Source organism: Erpetoichthys calabaricus, chromosome 1, assembly GCF_900747795.2.
Source record: "Erpetoichthys calabaricus chromosome 1, fErpCal1.3, whole genome shotgun sequence".
Taxonomy (NCBI): Eukaryota; Metazoa; Chordata; class Cladistia; order Polypteriformes; family Polypteridae; genus Erpetoichthys; species Erpetoichthys calabaricus.
In genome coordinates, this window is record NC_041394.2 from 318767189 (window position 1) to 318784723 (window position 17535).

General features: G+C 40.6%; 1 protein-coding gene across 2 annotated transcripts in view; it reads right to left on the bottom strand.

Annotated features, from left to right (window-relative positions):
- The window catches only part of si:dkey-97m3.1 (fatty acyl-CoA reductase 1), a 316542-nt gene extending 302047 nt beyond the window's left edge, over positions 1 to 14495 (bottom strand). Inside the window, exon 1 of one of the 2 annotated variants that reach the window (XM_028818035.2) lies at positions 14292 to 14495. The gene's annotated coding sequence lies outside the window, so the exon portion shown is untranslated. The remainder of the gene's footprint in view (positions 1 to 14291) is intronic. The other variant, XM_028818027.2, reaches the window with a different exon arrangement.
- Between the last annotated feature and the right edge of the window lie 3040 nt (positions 14496 to 17535).

The window sequence follows — 17535 nt, forward strand, 5'->3', positions numbered from 1 at the left end:
AATGAAAAGCACTATATAAAAATAAGCAGAAACTGATCCTTCCACTTCAACTGAAGCTGTACACTATTATAAACACCTTGCTCCATCCATTACTAGCCCCACTTAATACAGTGCAGAGTCACACATGCTGGCACCTATCGTGGTAGCATCAGCTCAAAGACAGAAAGCATTCTTGTATAGGATGCTACTCCAATGCAAGGCACACTCACATACAGGATCAACATGCAATAACTAATTAAACTAAACTTCTCAACTTTGAGATGGGGAGGAAAAAACAAATGGATTAACTGGAGTCAAACATGCAGAGGCCATGCATTTGAACTTGTTCCACTGGAGCCATAAGACGCCAGGGATAAATACAGCGACATCATGCCACCCACTTACTAAAACAATGTTGTTAAACTAGACCACAAGATTAAATGCAAGAAAGCATAAAGTAGTAATAATAACAATATTAATAATAAATATTAATAAATTCGCTTTGCTGTGTAACAGCAGAAATATCTTCAATCATTATATCTCAATGTGTTACTCTTATTTAGCCTTATGACACTTAAAATAATACTAATAATCCATTATATATTCTATTAAAAACACACACCAATGTCTCATATCAACACACTGAACAGCGTGGAAAGAGAAGAAGAGCCAATCAGTGACTGAAGGTCATGCAAAAATGAAGCTTTCCATGACTCCTGAATTAACCTCCCTTTGTGAGGCTCAAATCTTAATTCAGCTGATAAATTGTCCATGTAGAGGCAGGTTAGGGCAGTGGATAATGCTACTCCTTCACAGACTCAGCATCCAAGGTCTGGGTCCTGCACCCAGTCGTTGTTAATTGTAAAATAAATATGAGCATTTCTTTGTGCTCTGGAACAACACTAACATTTTTTCAAAACACTAAATAAAATAAAGAATGAGTACTGCATTAGGAAATACCTTTTAACAGAGCTTAATATTTGATACAAGCATACAGCATACAAACATGGCAAAAAGTATAGCTGGTGTTCTGCAAATTCTGCATACATATTAGATGTCAGAAAAGGGGATCCTGCCTGTGAAGTAATTTTAAAATCCATAAAACAAAGTCTGCGGTGGGCTGGCGCCCTGCCTGGGGTTTGTTTCCTGCCTTGCGCCCTGTTTTGGCTGGGATTGGCTCCAGTAGACCCCCCGTGACCCTGTAGTTAGGATATAGCGGGTTGGATAATGGATGGATGGATGGATGGATGAAAACATAAAGTAGCGATATTTGTATTTGTGTCCACCTGATTCATTTTTGTTTTGTGTTGATGATGCACAACAAAACCTAAACAAATAAGAATTTTTCTTAGCTGAAAACTCCATAAGGCATTTCTGAAGGTAATTCAGGCTATAATTAAAGCAATATTTCAAAGGAACAAGTGCAGGTTATTGATTTGTTTTTAAGCTGTGAATGGAAAGCTGGCATTTTAAGGAACACAAATTTGCAATTGATTCCTTGTTGGAATTAAAAAAAGGCAGCTTTTACATATAAATGAGGAACATCCCCAGGAGAAATTGTCGTCAAATCTATGGTAGCTCAGTCAAGTGGGAGGCTCTTACAGCATTTCTAGTGGCTCAAATTCAAAGTCGCAATCAGCGGAGCTCAAGAAGGTCAGAGGTGCTCAGTCACTGTCTAGACAACAAAAACACATCAAGTAGCTCGACAGCACTTCATATCTGATCACAGCCGACAAAACTAAGGCCAAATGCCCCCTTAACAATATTTTGGGATTGTGGTTATGATGTTTATTTTTTCTTTACTACTTGTAAAATTCCTTAAAGCTCATTCACAGTCACTCGGGAGTAACAGTAGATTTAAATTTATTTTAAATGACCCAAAGTTTGTGCAAAATACAGTACCTCTGCAATTATCAAGAAGGTTTACAAATACCTCTACCTCCTCAGGAGTCTTGAGGAACATCTGAATACAATACAATTTTACAATACAATTTATTTTTGTATTGCCTAAAAATCACAAAAGAAGTTCCGCAATGGGCTTTAACAGGTCCTGCCTTTTGACAGCCCCCCAGCCTTGACTCTCTAAGAAGACAAGGGAAAACTCTGAATGTCTCTGTCTGTGCTTGCCAGCTTTGATAGGTGCACAATGTAGTCCCTCCTGGCTGTAGTACACCTTGATATCAGCTCAGGACCACAAAGAGCTACAGAAGGTCGATACAAAGGGATCTTAGTACCCGAGCTCCAACCACCCCATGCTTTTTGATACTCTTAGACCAGGCATGCACTGTGTGATTCTTAGAAATTATGGTCAAGCGACTATTCACACTGCATGATAGAGCTGCCAGTCATACATGTGCTCAAACTGTATGAGCATGTGCAGTTCGACTGACAAGCCATGGCCGCGATGAACCGTTTTATCCAATGACATTTTGCATTAAAGCATTACCCATTCAGAAAAACAGGCTTGCTTAAAATGTCAACAAAGAAAAGAGACACATTGCTGACTCTTTCTGTATTGTGCTCTGAAACCAGAAAGAAAAGAAAAAGGTGCAACTGTACATGCGGATGGTTGGGAAGGTGCAGACAATATGTACCTTCAATTTTCTCAGATGGTAATCAATGTAATTTACTAAAATATGTGTTTATTTTGGGTTCATCCAGTAAATGTTCCCAAAGATACTCTTCTCATTGACCATTTAGTTTGTATGAGTGTTTCTGTATGATAGCAAAAATGTGAAAATGGACATAGCAATGGCAATACCATGTGTACAATGTCCAGCCACGATACTACAACATATTGAAATATAATACCAGTCATTTCTCGTTGCTGTTATAATTATTCTCTTCAAAGGCAAATTCAATCCAATTCATCTAAAGGGCAGTAGCTATCTCCAGCCAGTCCTTCTCCTTTTCCTGACAGTCATTGTATGATGAAGACGACACATCATGCAGACATAAGTTTTACTGCCATAGATAGCTCAGTTGACCTGGCCTCCATGCTTTCCGTCCACACAATGTAATCTCTCTGTGGTACGTCTGTTATTATTGTTGTCACATGCACACTCACTGCAGTCACTGCACAATGAATTTCGGGAATCTTGATGATGACCTCAGAAATGCAGTTCTTGAGACTGCTCGCACTACAAGACACCCAAAAGAAATTTCTGACATGACACAAATTATTCTGATTGTGCAACAGCCCAATCATTAGAGGCGATCAGGCATTGTAACCCTATTACATTGGATGTGAAACGATGGCCAATACAGCTAAAATTTAGTCTGATTAATAAATAAATAAATAAATAGGTGACTACTCATCGGGCTTAAAATCGTGCCAAAATTGCACAGAGTACACCTATCTTTAATTGTTAACTACACTAATTGAGTAATCTTAAATTGTAGATGTCCCAGTCAAGCTGCAGAATCCCAAGTTTTTGATTTGCTGAAAAAGTCTCCAAGGCCTGTGTCAGAAACTCGCAGGTCCACGTCCTTGTACTGAGAAATGATGAAGAGTCTACTTGTGGATTAAATGAATGCTTTGACTGCCAATATGCAGGCTCATGTTGCCGCTTTAACAATGGAAATTGCCAGTATTAAGTGTACCAATCCCAGATTTAAAAAGAGATACACTCACTGCACTCCAATGTTTCCCAACACGACAGTGAAATTGGAGCCTCACACAATACTTGAATGGAAGATGGTAGACAATGAGGCTAGGGGCAGGGAAAAAAATTCCTGAACACTCGGAGAAGGACTTTACTTTCCTAAACGTGGCTACGATGTCCTGTTCTGTACATCTGGGCGCCATGATGGTGGTGCTGATTGAAATACTATTGCTGTGCTAAGGTCTGCCTGCTTCTTTTAGTTCTATTTTTATCTGTGTTTGCCATAACTATGGCTAATCTCCGTTTCCCTTTAAATGTTTGTGGTCTTAATTTTACAGCTTGCCATTCATACAACAGTATCTCCATCGTCTGCACTGCTCACTGGACTGATGTTGACTTTTTACAGGAAACACACTTAAAGGCTGCTGAGGTCTCCAAAAATAGAAGATATGGAGTTGCTGTCTCTCCATCAGCTCCTATAAAGAGGAGTTTATTCTTATTAAGAGGCATTTGCAGGAATATTTAATTGCTTCCGACAAGATGGATTGCTTCTGTTATTTATTTGCAGAGCTTTGTAGGACCAAAGGTCTTGTTCATATGCATTTCCACACCCATTCCATATCACAGCTCTTTCTTAGCTAATATAGACAGCCAATTGTTTAACTTTCAGGGCTTTGACCTATGTATACAGAGTGTGGTGTGAATGCAGTTATGGAGTATTGATAAGAATCTCCCATTCAAGGTGGAGGTGGGATTACATCGGGGATCAGCTCTGAGCCCTTTCTTATTTGCAATGGTGATGGACAGGTTGACAGACGAGATTAGACAGGAGTCCCTGTGGACTATGATGTTTGCAGATGACATTGTGATCTGTAGCGATAGTAGGGAGCAGGCTGAGGAGACCCTGGAGAGGTGGAGATATGCTCTAGAGAGGAGAGGAATGAAGGTCAGTAGGAACAAGACAGAATACATGTGTGTAAATGAGAGGGAGGTCAGTGGAATGGTGAGGATGCAGGGAGTAGAGTTTGTAAAGGTGGATGAGTTTTAATACTTGGGATCAACAATTCACAGTAACAGGGATTGTGGAAAAGAGGTGAAAAAGAGAATTCAGGCAGGATGGAATGGGTAGAGAAGATTGTCAGGAGTGATTTGTGACAGATGGGTATCAGCAAGAGTGAAAGGGAAGGTCTACAGGACGGTAGTGAGACCAGCTATGTTATATGGGTTGGAGACGGTGGCACTGACCTGAAAGCAGGAGACAGAGCTGGAGGTAGCAGAATTACAGGTGCTATGATTTGCACTGGGTGTAACGAGGATGGATAGGATTAGAAATGAGTACATTAGAGGGTCAGCTCAAGTTGGACAGTTGGAAGACAAAGTCAGAGAGGGCGAGATTGTGTTGGTTTGGACATGTGCAGAGGAGAGATGCTGAGTATATTTGGAGAAGGATGCTAAGGATAGATCTGCCAGGGAAGAGGAAAAGAGGAAGGCCTAAGTGAAGGTTTATGGATGTGGTGAGAGAGGACATATAGGTGATGGGTGTAACAGAGCAAGATGCAGAAGACAGAAAGATATGGAAGAAGATGATCCGTTGTGGCAATCCCTAATGGGAGCAGCCAAAAGAAGAAGAAGATAAGAATCTCCCACCATGCAGCATTCCTCAGTTGTTTTACTTGTAAGTTCTGTAAAGATCTCAGTTTAGTCAACGTATTGGTTTCTAAGTTCTGAATCAGTCACCTAGGACATAACCTTTCTTCTCTTCACACTACAAATCCCAGTCTCAAACAGATTATAGTTATTCCTCCAAACACTGGTATCTGTCATTCTAGGGCCTTCAATACACCGTCTCTTTGACATAAGGGTACAGCTCATATAATCTGTCATTGTCGCTTAAAAATTTGTGCCAGTACATGGAGATGCGATACATTGTTGTAAAATAATAATTTAGTGATTCCAACAACAACAATGATTTATTTCTTGAATAGCCCAAAATCACACCAGGAATGCCTCAATGGGCTTTAATAAGCCCTGTTTTTTTGACAGGCCCCCAGCCTTGACTCCCTAAGAAGATAAGAAAAAGCTTCCCAAAAAATGAAAGAAAACTTGGGAACAGCAATTCCCAAGATTATTTATAAATGTATAATTTATAAACTGATTATTTAGAAGTGAGACAAGATTAATTTTTGCGAAGATCAATACAGGCTCTCTAGAGGATTCACCGATTTTCTGGGATGTTAAAAAGGGGTACGTCCAAGTGTTTATTGTATCACATACCATTTGCCATAAAAGTAAAAAGTTACCTGAAGTTGAGGTTTTGTTCTCTGCACTGGAAAATGCATTATGACCCCATGTAGTGGACACAAACCACTAAAATATATTTTTTTAATATTACAATATTACAAAAGGTTAGGCAAGAACAGGCCACTCAGCCAAACTTGCCAAACCTATTCACGTACAATCTCCAAAATTCATAAAGTCAAGATCTGACAACCCCTACTACTTGGTAATTCTCTGTGTGAAGAAAAACTTTGTAGCATTTGTGCAGCAACAGCAGGAATCCATTGTACTAATTCCTTTCAAAATTGAATCTCTTCAATCATGTCACCACCCATTTACTTAAACTGAAAAGGTTCTAATCTGTGAATCTGTCTTCATAGCATAACCTCACAATGTTGGACGGTATGCCTTTTTTGCAATATGGAGACCAAAATCATACATAGCATTCCAGAAAAGGCCTCACTAGTGCGTTATGTAACCTCCTTTGACTTGTATCCACCGATTGTGCTATGCACCCTATCCTCCGGTTATCCTTTTTTATTGCTTATGTACACTGCCTAGAAGTAAAAAGTGATGAACATTAGAACACTTTTGACGAGAAAGGATCTTACTGTCTATCACACTATTTAGTAGTTTATTCCAATTGTCTGTGGTTCTTTCTGTGAAGAATGAGTGATTTATCTACTACGACTCTTAGGTTCTCCTCATAAGGCATACTTTTAAGCTTCAGACCTCCCACTGTGTATTCAGAGCTAATATTATTACTTCCCACATATATCACTTTACATTTACTTATGGTAAATTAATTTCATTTTCCACACATCAGCCCGAGAATGTAATCTGCTCAGGTTTCGCTGTAATGATTTAGCTGATTCAGCCAATCCACTAAGTTAGGTATCATCTGCAAACCTTACCAGCTTGATACTATATTTATATTCCTATTCAGATCTTCCGTCTTCCTCTTCATCTTTTCCCACATCTATGTGCTTGATCAACATTCTCTATATAGCTCGGTCCTACACCTCCTCCCCAGTCAGGCCCTTTTCCCTATTCACATTAAAAACTGAAGCAGCCGCAAAACTGATCCCTGTGGGATGCCACTTCTTTAATCACCATAACTCTCTCATCCCTGTGTTTAAGCCAGTTTTGTACTCACCTACACACCACACCTTGAATTCTAACTTATTTAAGTGTGATCACACATATCTAGGGATGGATCTTATCAAAAAACTTCTAAAAATCAAGAAAAATAATATTATATGCACCTCTAATATGGTATGCTGTTGCTACTTTCTTATAGAATTCCAGTATATTAGAGACACATGACCTTTCCCATGCAGACTGTTTGCTCATACACCTGTTCTTGACATGTGCTGCTCAAGTAGAATGGCTGTGATGCATGTCAAATTTGGTGGCCTATAGTTATTTGGATCAACACAATATCTTTGATATAAGTGTATAATATGTTCTATCTTCCATTCCTAAACAAATTCCTGTGTGCAATGAATTTTGAAAACTATGCATACATCGAAAGAGCACGAGAGGCTCACATCAATCCTGTAAGATGCTGTTGTTGGGTTTCTATTACCTTAAAAGAATCTGTGGCCATGGAGAAGAGAGTGCTCATGTTGAACAGGTGTGGTGAATATGCTGAATGTTTGACCACTTCCTGGTAATAAGCTAAGCTTTGAATGTGGATATAACAAATGGGCAGAATATATGTAAACTGGGTAACCACTTTATTTGGGTCACTTCCCCATCCCATGAAAATAATTCATTGGTGACCGAATGGTGCAATATATGGGCGAGTTTTTAATTATAATGTAAACAGTCCATTTTCAGGATTTTATTTTTAATAAACTTAGTTTCAAAAAATAAAAGCATAATACAAACTGCCTGTTTTGTCACAGACTGTCAATGTACTCAACATTTCCTTTTCAGTTACGCTCTGTGTGTGTGTTTTTATCAGGTCAATGGAACAGTAGTCCCAACACAAACACACACCCACTATTTAGAAGCTTTTCTTATCAAAAGTACACAAAATTACAATTCTGTCTTAGTCCACAGAAAAAGTACACACTCACACTTCATTTATGGTCTATTTTCTTTATTGCTTCCAGCAACAACTTTTTAAAATGAAAAGCTTAAGATTTTGCTTGCTAACTTTGTTCTTGCACACCAACTGAAAGTGACTATAAGCCAGTCTGGCACAGTTTTTGTCACTGCTAGCACCCCTTTCCAAATCATGTCTTAGAAGCTCTCTGCCCAGTGCTGTGATGGACGACCTGGCATCCCACCTGGGATGGACAATGCTCACTTGTTTGGCCATGAGGCCATTATAAAGGAAGGTCAGTGAGGGAGTGGCAATATTCTCTTTCTGTGGCAGGACAGAGACACAGAAGGATGCTGCAGCAGCAACAACAACATTGAGGTTGGCATCCCAACAGCCACAGAGGGACACACTGGTTGGGCTTGGGAGGCTGGAAAGACAGAACAGTAGGTAACTGCCTGCTATAGGCATAGCGACCCCCTTACACTGGGAACCCCCATACATGGGGCAGTAGTGTCCCATCTGATGAGCTCCAGTTTGGGTGCCTGCAGGGCAGCATGGGAGTTGTGGTCCCATGGGGCTGTCCTTCAGGATTCTGTGGGAGTCACCATGGGGAGCTTTCGTATATCGACCGTACAAGGGCCATTGTGGTCCTGCCTGACCCAGAAGTGCTTCCTGAAGACAACAGCTGGAGCCCCAGAAGTACCCCTGAGCCAGGAATAAAAGAAGAGCCCTCCACTTGGCCAAGAGAGTGGGAGCTAGAAGAGAAGACAGGCAGCACTCGATTAGGAGGAGTGGAGAAGAACAGAAGCAATAAGAGAAGGAGAGAAGGAACTGCTGTGCTGGGTTGTTCTGTGGGAGCTGTTCACTGGAAAAAGCCTGTAAAAAATATGCTTTGTTATTAAATAAAAAGCCCTGGAATTGAACCCAAGACTGGGTCTGTGGTAGTTGTGTCTGAGGTGTGGGGTGCTGTTATGCCCTCTACAGGCCACAGTGCCTCTTGACTGCATTGGCTCTGCACAGATACTCTATGATGCTACAGTGAGCATAGTCAGCGCTGATCTACTGGCTCAAGTTATGACCTGGCACTGGAGATTTTTTATGATTCTTAATTTTGTCACATTTCCTTCAGAATATTCGGGGTGAACCCTTCTACAATTCTTTCCCAGAATGATCACATCATACATGCACACAATACACTTCTGAGTAGATGGGTAGACATCAATGGACTATGAGGCGAGCAACTCAGAATAAGAATAAGTAATGCTATAGGTTTAACTAGCAACATCCATCAAACACACCAGAAGGTGAATATCATGCACCTCTATTTGGAGTCCAACACAAAACATCATTGTGTGTATACTAACAATAGGCCAAAACCCAAAAACCATTGGCCAGCAGTGAACAGTTGAATGGAAATAGACTAACGAAGAAAGGCAGACCTATCTTCTGCAGAGAAATAGCTAAGTTACAAATACTGAACTACTGTGATGGCTGCACGTTAGAATAAATAATTTTTACTTCCTTTGTCACCAATGGGCATGACAGCTGACAACCCAACAAAATTGTCAACAAATTCAAGAAAGTGTGGTTTTATATGCTGAGGAACACCAAGAGTGAACAGTGACAAACAGGTAACAATGACTTTAGCTATTCAACCCCAGATCCTCCTGATTTAAACTGATGGCAGAACCAGAATATAACAAAAACCCCAAAACTCTATGGGACCATCCTAGTGGGTGTTATCCATACAGGCTGGCGCAGTTAGTCGAATGAAGCAAGTTGCATTTTTGCAATGCAGACAGGGTCCCTTAATACAAGTACATTAGTTGATTGATTGATTGATGGTAGTTAAAACATCCTTGAACAGGACCTTTCAGCAGATAAGGATCCTTGCTCAGGATAAAGTGGGATTAGAAAATGGATGGGTGGATGGATGGCTGCTACAGAGCTAGTAATGTCCTACAACACTTCTAAAACCTGATAAAGAATTCATCTCAATTCTGTGTCCCTCTGCCAAAGTCAATATATCTCAATCAAGTCAAACGTCTGTAAGGTAAGATGACAGAAGCCATTTATATTAATAGTAGAGAGCAGCTATGTAGGAACTGGAGGTTCAGATAAAACACTGGCACTATTGGAAAGGACTTTACAGAGCTCTGGTGTTGGGATAAATATAACTTCTGGCAGGAGTGATGCATGTATTCTTCCCAAAATGTTTGTAAAACAACACTAATAGACACCATAAAGTGTCTCAGATGTAGATACTTTGCAGGGCACAAAGGCAACAGAACATCATCGAGGGCTACTAAACATTGTGACAGAAGGCTTTTAGACCATTGCGTAGTAGCAAAGGGGATCCTATGCTATTGCTAGGGACCTTGCTGTATTATAGGGGTTGTCTGACCCTTAAAAGACGGGCTGGGGTTCTGGGATGCAGAAATACCTAGGATCAGTGGAGACATAGGAGTAGGATAGCTGCAGGACTTCAGAGGGCATCCCTGTCTAAAAGGAAATGGTTCGGGAAAAGATGTCAAAAGAGATCTCAGGCTTTAGAGAAAATCCCTTCTCACTACAAGGCTCAGTGAGCTTAGAGTCACCTGGTAGGTTAGACAAAGGTTCAGCTAGTGAGAGGAGCAGAAACTAAGGGATCTGAGGAAAGATGTATGCAAAGTGAAAACCCAGAAGGTTTTGTGTTGTACTAAGGAGAGCAGTGGATCAGCCACCACACTGAATAGACAGTAGAATACCAAGTGAAGGAAGTCGAGAAAGACAGCAGCAGCTGTTGTCTCATCTTTATGTTCTAGTTGCCTTACTCTCTTTTGTGTTCCCCTGCTTTCATATTCCTTTTAACATACATATATAATTATTTTATCTGTCTACTGTACCACAACACGGGATAGAATATCCGAGCAGTGCTCACATGTAACAGGACATCAGACAGAAACAGTTAAAGATAAATCGGATGCCACGCTGTCATTTAGTCCTGTACCAGATCGATTTTGCAGGGTCAATAAACTTAACAGGTTGGAGAAGCTGAACTCTACAATACAAACAAACAGAGAGGGAACATTTTTACTTTACACAAAGCTCTGTATAAATAGATAGGCATGAAGGGCACAGATAGATAGATAGATAGATAGATAGATAGATAGATAGATAGATAGATAGATAGATAGATAGATAGATAGATAGATAGATAGATAGATAGATAGATAGATAGATAGATAGATAGATAGATAGATAGATAGATAGATAGATAGATAGATTCTATCTTTCACTTCAAACATAAAGCTAAACACGTAAAAGCATGGCCAAATATTTAATCTTAATAGAAAATCTAATGCAACAAAAGGCTGTATAATATCAATGAAGTTGTAAACTTGCCAAACGTTTAAAAAGTCAGCCAGTCAAGTTCCAGAACTGGTTATTATGCCTAAGGCAGTGACAGCCTTGGTGACAGATTCAACTGCCATTAGCCTTTTTGATTGTATGATGTTTTCCTGGTAGCATTCTAAAGCCTCTTCACTTTAGTTCAATTATGGTGTTGCGTGCTTTAACCTGGGAGGACCATGCTTTCTGTGTAAATACTGGTTTATTGTACTGTTTCTAAAGGTGTCTGTCCTAAAAGGCATTCTACAACACTGAAACTTCATTATGATTAGCAAAGGTTTAGTTTTGAAGTTTCCTCAGCAAACCTCACATTCTTAAGGTTCACAGTTTATTTCCAAATATGACTGACTGGCTCTGTGTTTTTTTTTTTTTTTTTTTTTTTTTTTTTACAACAGGAAAACATAAAGTAACACTGCATTAAAAATTAAACAGTGAAATAAAAAATTCAAGAAATGCTAAGAGTTATTCTTCTGGTGTACACAGCCCACACCTCCAATCGGTTGGTCTTCTCAGGAAAGGTGTGCCATGCTGGATCCTATCCCAGCAAACAGGCTTCAAGGTAGTGCTGTACCCAGAAGGGTATAGTATAGCAGTGAATTACAGAGTGGCACCCACAGCTAGGCTATTCAAAATTTAAATAAATAAATAAATAAATGTCTGGCCCAGATATGTATGGCAGTATACAGTTTACACACCCGTGACAAAAAATAGCCAAGTCCCCCCTTTAGTATAAAATATGTACTTCATGGTTATCACCACCCCAGACTGAAAGACATAAGTAAATCTATCGATCTTCTTAACCTGCTTTATCTTGAGCAGAATCTGGAGTCCAACCCAGCGAGCACAAGGCACAAGGCCGGAATAACCCTTGAACAGGGTGCCAGCCCATCACAGGGTGGCTAAGTAAATATACATTATCTGTGGCGTACTTCAGAACCTGAGGATGTGGGTTCAAATCCCACTACTGATACTGTGTGACCATAAGCAAGTCACTTCACCTGCCTCCAATTGGAAAACAAAATAAATTTAATCAACTGTATCTGAAATGTTGCACTGGATAAACGTGTCAGCCAAATAATAAGGAATAATAACATAATTGATTTTGAAATATACTGGTTGAGGGAAAAATGAAGAAGTCATTAAAAGGCATGCCAAATCTTGTTCCAATACACCACCAGAATTAGTTAAACAATAATCTTGGCACTTGGTTGATTCCCAAATCCTAAATCTATGAGCCTGAATTTGATAAAACAGATTCAAAAAATGAACATACTATGGGAATTGATGATAGATATTTGCTTTAGGCAGCATAGCCAAGTGGTTAAATAGGAGCTGTAAGTCTAAAGGCTGCTGGTTCAATCCCTGGCACTGGCACACTGTGTGACCTTCAGCAAATCACTTAACCTGCTTGTGTTTCAATGTTACAAAATATCATTAGAAAAGCCCAGTTATGGTGTTTACTAAATAAATTTGATTAAAGAGCCCTGACAATAGCGCGTATCATGAATGTCACCGTAACATTTAATTTATTTGTATACATTAAATGTTCTGATGCATTACTGTTGACATGTTGACCACAGAGAATTAAAAAAAGAACGTTTCAAGGACAAGTAACAGTAAACAGCAAAGACATATTTACAACAGGATGAGCTGCATGACAAAACTGTTCAAATGTATCACTTTGATTACAGCTATGATGAGATGCGACTGTCTGAATCCTCGTCTTTGTCGCGCTGGATAATTAAGAATGGAAGAGCAAAGCTGCGCCCGTCCCGTCTACCACGTGAGCAGGGAGTGCCCCCTAGTGGCCAGCGTCCTCCGCTGCCCCAAACCTGGCTTGATCTTTTATTCTAGTTTGCTCAAAAAAATCATAAAAGCATGGAGACGGCATATTGCGCGGTTCCGTTTGTTCGCCCCGCCCCAATGTCATCATTCCTCCATTCAAATAAAAAGATACACACCCATACAAAAAAGAGGAAACAACTCTAATTGAAGCATCATCCCGTCACACTGAGGTTAACTCCTACTGTCCAAAGGTACACTACTGCTGCTGCTACTGGCCGTGTCCCAAAGTAACGGTGGGTTCATGACTTGTGGCGGTCCGGCGTCCCGTTCGGATTTGGCAACTCCACGATTCTTGACTATGAAAGGCGGGCTCTTATAAACTCATCTTTCCCTTTCACTTTTTGCTCTTCGCAATGCGTGGCGCCGTATCTGATCGCTTCCGCAGGTTGCCTCATGGCTTTTATTCGGAAACGCTCGGCTGATTTTTTTTTTCTCCAAAGAGGAAGGAGATTGCGGCAACCCTCTCACCATTGGATCAGCCCACATTCCAAATTAGAAGACCTCCATAGCAAAGCACACATGCACACACGCGGAGACATCCATCCAAAAACGTAACTATGAAGGAATCCGCCCAAGTGCAGACCATTGCATCCCGGGGCCGGCAGGGTGGGTACCCGCGCCTGACAGAAACGAATAGAACGTTCGCTCCGATTCCTAAACAGCTAGTGAACTCACATAGATACTCATCAAAGAAATAAAACGCATCTAATCTGGAAGCTTCACTCTGAAATACATTCGGTACAGAAGAACGAACAAGCACGGAAAGCAGGCTGTGTAACTTTTGATCGAGAAGCCCCTCGCTTGCCTCAAGATCTGTCACATATTTAAGGGGGGTGTAGGAGAGATGGGGAGCTGGTTGTGTGTGTGGAGGGTGTATTTTCCAAATGACAACCGACCGGCTTCCGATTGTCATCTCTCCAGTAGCCACTTCTGAAACACTGCAGCCAAAGATGAGAAAACGCCGAAGAACAAGCCGCATGTGTGCCTAACAGGGCAAGGGCACTCGGCGGACAGACAAGCACCGAAAAACCGTTAAAAACACGCACAAGCACATGCGATCGCATGCATCCCAGGCAAAAATCTCGTAGCACTTCGTCCACCCGCAAAAAGATAAAAAATAGGAAGAATACAAAGCTGCTTACCGTGACCATGGGTGTGACTGTGCCTGCTCCGCGGCCGGGGTTTCCCTCCCTGTGTTAGGATTTCGGAGAGCAGACGGCAAGGCACAGAACTTAACAGGCAAGGGCTCGTCCGACTGCAGGCTGCCGCCTATCTAGTCATTGAATCTAGGTGTGTGCGTGAGGGTGCGTGCCTGCGAGACAGAGCGCGCGCACGCGTGTGTGTGTGTCAGGCCCACAAGCTACATGCCGTAAAGCGCTGACAGCCAACCCCGAGCAAGGAGGCAGGACCTTCTTAGAGAAGAGAGAGCGAGTGAGGAAGAGACAAGCCGAGACAGTAAAGTAAGAAAGTAAGAAAAGAGTTTTGAATCAAACTTTATTAATCAATAATCGGATTATTTACATTATCGTAAGTAAAACAAAACCCAATTCACCCCGAAAAGAAACCAAATTCTAATGTATATTTCAAATAAGAAAAATCAAGTCATTATCCTCAATTCTACAAGTTGCCTCATCAATACACCATCTTTCCACAAAAGAATTTACACGTGTGGTCATTTGGTATAATTTATATTCTAAGTACATTGTGGTTTTCACAATTCCCTGAAATATTCTTATCATGTCACATGGCTCATTTGACTTGACTATCTCTGTTCTAAACGGCCAGCTCCAATGAGGAAACTCCCAATTCGACATTCCTCCTGATTATTCTTATTTCCGGTACCACCATAAATACACAATCATTAAAAGACAAGTTAATGAGTTAAGTGCATTTAAAAGATGTATACGTCTAGTACAGAAAAGAAAACGGTGGAAGACGGTCTCTCTCTCCCTCCACAGAAAAGGACGTGTGTGTAACTGAAGGATCAATCAGTGAGACATAACAATTAACAGCAATAATGCCGTGCAACACACGCCATTGCAAATCGCCAGTTCTTTTGTGGTCTATATAAGTTCCGTCAAGTGTGCCCCGGTGTCTCTGACCCCAAACCCCCCCAGTCTATCCCTCGAGGGTGTTTCCCGGTCTCGTGCCAGCACACATTTTCTGTAGAGCTCTTTCCCCACAGCACCGTCTAAGGAAGTCGTTCTAGGCTGTAGATGGCGTGCATACTTATAACTTCAGTATCCTTAGGTTCCAAACCAGCCGGCGCCACAGTCACATCAGGAAAGCCTTCATTGGACACAGGTTCATATCTGCCAGCGAGGAAGTCTCCAATAAGAGATTTTACTTCAGCTTGTAAGGTTGGCATTGATCTTCCGCAGCAGTTGATTAGGCTGCCTCGGTGAGCGTAATCTCTACGCCTCCACTGTCAGAAAAAAATAAAGAAAGAAAAGCGAAGAGAAAAGATGAATACAAATCACGGGTGAGAAATAGAAAAGAACAAATGGTTCATGTCACCTGTGTCTCTTCACATTATTCTTGTTAGTGTTAAGCTTTCGTCAGAGAAGAACCCGATGTTGTGATGAAAACTGCCGGCCCTCGCAATCCTGTAATTGGATATTGTGGATGGATAAATGGACAAAATACTTTGGCAACAGAAAATTCTTGTCAGTTCGATCAACTGAGCAACGCTGTGATTAGTTGCTCGAGAAGCTCCCGTATCCGGAGTCCGAATTAGACGCTGCCCGTGCCTGGGTATATTTCGCACGTTCTCCCTTTATATCCAACATATTACGTTAATCTGCGAAACTAAAACTAGCCTTAAATGAGCATAGGTTTGTGTGTAGCCCTGTCCACTACTGCTTTCCACTTTGAATCTTGATGGGTTCTGCTCCATTGCGAACCCGCATCGGATTAAGCAGGTTCGAAAACGAAAAAGTGATGAAGATGATTTGGATTTTTACTTAGCCTACAACTGTACTCCGGCTCATCCATTCTTTTTGGCTGCATAGTTTGCACACTCTCACTGTTTCTCATGGGCTTTCTTTTTGGTATTCCTTCCATATGGTTGAGATGTGCAAAATGTATTGACTTGTATTTCATATGGTAGATATGAGATGTCATAACTTTCAATGGCCTGGTGTCCAAAGTAGTGCTGGTTCTTTAATTGTCTTGATTATCTTAATATATTAATAAATTTGCTTTTTTTAAAAATTAAATCTAGAATTAAACAAATCCAAAATGATAATAAGATATGGAAGGGGCACACCTTTCCGTTTGTTCTAGCTATTCTTTAAATTCCCCAGCAGCAGTTGATCTCCTGCTCTAAACACAACTAGATCAAAGATGTCAGCGTCTCTTGACAGCATGGTGGACACGCACTGTTAAACAAACTGCTGGGTGAACACTATCAAAAGAGTTTATTAGGCCATCTGGAATTTGTTAACTCTCATTAATTGAATTATTTTGCAGCATACACAGTTTATCTCCAAAAATGAACACCCAGACTACTGGAACATTAAAGAACATTAGAAAAGTTGTGCTGGGCCATTCAGCCCAGAAAGCTCATCCATCCTATTTACCTGTATTGTCCAAAATAACCTCAAGTTAAGATTTGAAGATTTCTCCACCAAACTACTTTGTTGCTTATTCAATGTGACAAGTTCTCCGAGTGAAGACAGTCTTTCTAACATTTGTGCAAAACCTGCCCTTAACAATTTTCCTACAGTATATTCCTCTTCAAGTTTGGGGGATGTGGAGTTCTCTGTGTCACAATTTTTTGGTTGTTCAATTGTTGGTAGCACAGTGTGCATCTCCGTTGGGCATCAACAGATTTTTCATCATGACATATTAAACAGTCATGACAGACTTTTTCACATTTGTAGATTAGTTTTTCTGTGGTGAACACTTCTATGAACACAAATTTTCTAATTCCATCATCCGAGCCCTGCTGAAACTCAACTAGACATCTATAATAGGAGCAAAAGAAATTTGACAAACAAGAACAGACCATTCTGTCCATCTGGCTTGTTTTTAACTCAATTGTCCCAATAGCTCATCTAACCAATTTGCAAAAACAATGGTCAGATCTTTGCTTCATACAACTTTCAAACTTTGAAATCACATGTGCTAATTAGATATGGAGGGGCTTATGTGCGATAAAACTTTACACATTAAACACCTATAGGTGACCTCATGTGTCAAGGTTCTCGACCACCGCTAAAGTAGTCAGGAGAATGAAATGTACAAACTGCATGGCCTGCGGGATTTTGAAACTCAGTGGCGTTTTCTATGTCACAAAGATAATTGCCCGTTGTAGAAAACTAAAGAATGTTACACATGTGAGTTTAACATGTGAGTTAACTGTTCTTTAATTTGAATGAATCC